We start from the raw sequence: 3,683 nt of genomic DNA on the forward strand, positions 1-3,683 counted from the left end.
CTTAGCTAGATACTTCTCTTGAGTTAGAAATATCTTTCCTTCCTTTCTGTTTCTCCTTATTTCCATGCCTAAGATCTTCTTGGCATGCCCTAAGTCTTTCATGTCAAATTCTGAGCTGAGCAGTAACTTCAAGGCATCAATCTCTTCTCTTTGTTTGCAAGCTATTAACATATCATCCACATATAAGAGCAAGTATATATGGAGATCTGCTTTTGTTGTTTTGTAGTAAACACAACAATCAAAGCTGCATTTATTGAATCCATGAGATGTTATGAACTCATCAAATCTGAGGTACCACTGTCTGGGTGATTGTTTTAACCCATACAGTGACTTCTTTAGCAGACACACATGATTTGGCTTCAGCTGGTCTGTGTACCCTTCTGGTTGTGTCATGAAGATTTCTTCTTGCAGGTTCCCATGCAGAAAGGCTGTTTTGACATCGAGTTGATCAAGCTCCATGTCATAAACTGCTGTTAGAGCCAACAAGACCCTTATTGATGCATGTCTAACCACAGGTGAGAATACTTCTTTGAAATCAATGCCCTCTTTCTGTGTGTATCCTTTAGCTACCAGCCTAGCCTTAAACCTCCTAGGTTCTGTAGCTGACACCCCATCTTTGATCCTGTATATCCATTTGCATCCCACTATCCTTCTATTATCAGGCTTTCTCACCAGCTCCCATGTATTGTTTCTGTAAAGGGAAGCTATTTCATCATCCATGGCTATCTGCCATTCAACCTTGCTTGTACTGTTAACTGCTTCTTTGTAGCTCTTAGGTTCTGTTTCATCAATTTCATGTGAGGTAGCAAGTGCATAAGCTATTAGATCTGCATAGCCATATCTCTTTGGAGGTCTGGTAGTTCTTCTTTCTCTGTCTTTTGCCAACTGATATTCTCCAAGCTCAGTTTGATTTTGGTGATGTTGATGTTCTGTTTGGTGTTCTTTATTTTCAGAATTATCTTCATCTGAATCTGCAGCTTCATTTGAAGATTTCTGAAATGGATGCTCCACCTCAAACTGTATACTTTCAGTACCACTATCTTGAGATTCAGCAGCTTCAGCTGGGTTTCCAGTAGTCAGCTCATCCTCCTCATTGAACACCACATCCCTGCTTGTTATGCATCTGGGTGGAGTTAGTTCTGAACACCACAATTTATAACCCTTCACTCCATCTGGATAACCTATAAACTGTCCCTTTAAGGCTCTAGGTTCTAATTTTCCCTGATTTATGTGTGCATATGCTGTACACCCAAATACTTTGAGATTATTGTAGTTTCCAGGTTTACCAGACCACAGTTCATAAGGAGTCTTGAACTCAATGGCTGCTGAAGGACTTAGGTTGACCAGTAAGCAAGCTGTTAACAAGGTTTCTGCCCAGAGCCCTTTTGGCAGCTTTGACTGAATCATCATGCACCTGACTTTATTCATTAAAGTTCTGTTCATCCTTTCAGCAAGCCCATTCTGTTGAGGAGTCATTCTCACTGTTCTATGTCTGCCAATGCCCTCACTAGCACAGAAATCATCAAACATCTGATTACAATATTCAAGTCCATTGTCTGTCCTTAGCTTCTTAACCTTCTTACCTGTTTGGTTTTCAACTAAGGCTTTCCAATCCTTAAACTTGCCAAATACTTGATCCTTTGTTCTGAGAACATACACCCAAACCCTCCTCGAAAAATCATCAATTATAGACATGAAGAATCTATTTCCCCCCATAGATAGGACTTGAGATGGCCCCCACAGATCTGAGTGAATGTAGTCCAGAATGTCTATAGTATTATGCTGAGATTTCTTGAAACTAGCTCTTGCAGACTTCCCTAGGACACAGTCTTCACAAAAAACTAATTCCCCAATCTTATTACTTCCCAGAACACCCTGCTTAGCTAGTTCTTTAAGGCCCTTAATGCTCATGTGCCCTAGTCTCAGATGCCATAATCTGGTTGCATCCATGTTAACCTTAGTGGATACACTGGATTCTCCAGTTACTACTTCACCATCTAAAACATATACTCCATTCTTTCTACTTCCTTTCATAATTAGTGTAGCCCCATTAAGGATTTCAATTTTTCCATGTTCAAGCCTAACACTATAACCAACTTGGTCAAGCATCCCTAAAGAGATTAGGTTTCTTTTGAGTTCTGGTACATGTCTAACCTGCTTGACTTCTTTTATGGTTCCATTATGAAGCTTAAGGTTTATATTTCCTATCCCAATGACTTTGCACACTGCATTATTTCCCATCATAACCTTTCCCCCATCAATCTTATGATATTCAGAAAAGAAATTTTGGCAAGGACTCATATGAAATGTGCATCCAGAGTCAAGGATCCACTTACCCTTCTGCACTTCTTCTGTTGCCACACACACATCAGCTGATTCATATCCCTCTTCTTCAACAATAGCTGCATCACCATTCTGTCCCTTCTTCTTGAAACTCTTCTCTGGGCAGTCCTTTTTAAAGTGCCCCTCCTTGTGACATTGGAAGCACTTTAGATTTTTGTTCTTGTTCTTTGTCTTGCTTTGTTTCTTTTTCTTTCCTTCAGTCTTGTCAATCTTTCCTTTCACAGTCAGCCCCTCTCCATGTACTCCATTCACTTGTTTCTCTTGTAACCCTCTTGTATTTAAGGCAGCTTTAACCTCATCCAGGGATAGAGATTGTCTGCCATACATGAGAGCATCGACAAAGTTTGAGTATGAAGGAGGTAGGGAGCTTATCAAGAGTAGAGCTTTGCCTTCATCGTTCAGCCCTTCATCAATAGTTTCCAAGGTATCACAAACCTTGTTGAACTCATCAATGTGCTCATCAAGAGAGGATCCCTCAGCCATCTTGAGTGAAAACATTCTCTTCTTGATGTACAGCCTGTTAGCCAGTGATTTGGTCATGTATAAACTCTCAAGTTTTGCCCATAACTCTGCCACTGTTTTCTCCTTTGCAACTTCTCTGATAACTGAGTCACTGAGACTCAAGATTATGGTGCTTTTGGCCTTCTTGTCAATTTCAGCAATTTGCTCAGGAGTACGAGATGAAGACCCCTCTTTCTTGGTTGCTGGTTCAATGGCATCACCCAGCCCCTGTGTGATCAGCAGTGCTTCCATTTTCACTTTCCACATGTTAAAATCATTCTTTCCATTAAATTTTTCTAGATCAATTCTTGGAGCAGCCATACTTGGATCTAATCTTTCAATCCAGCTCTGATACCAATTGAAGATTCTGATAAGCTGAAAACAGAAGCTTTACAGAACACTTCCCAAAGGATCTTTGGATTAGAATCAATCAAGATGCCTCCCAAAGACAACCAGAAAGCTTAATGGATTAATGACCTATTACTAAGACTAGGATTGTGTTTAGAAACAAACAAAGAAACGAATTGAAATCAAGAAATCACAGAACACAACTATGTAACGTGGTTCAGTCAATTTGCACTGACTTACATCCACGGGGGAACAAACTTAACAGCTTCATTGATATGACTTCAAGACTTGATTACAGAGATTAACAAGCACTCAACAGGAACAAGAAAACTCTCAGTCTCAAGCTTTCTTTCTCTCGTTACAATGCTCTCTCTCTCAACCAACACACACGCCGTTTCCAGCTGAGCATCACAGCTTATAAACCACCTCAGAGGCTTCCCAGAAACGCACGTGAGGACCATGTGCAATAACGGCCCTTTAACAACCTTTTG

This window comes from Citrus sinensis, chromosome 8, assembly GCF_022201045.2.
Source record: "Citrus sinensis cultivar Valencia sweet orange chromosome 8, DVS_A1.0, whole genome shotgun sequence".
Taxonomy (NCBI): Eukaryota; Viridiplantae; Streptophyta; class Magnoliopsida; order Sapindales; family Rutaceae; genus Citrus; species Citrus sinensis.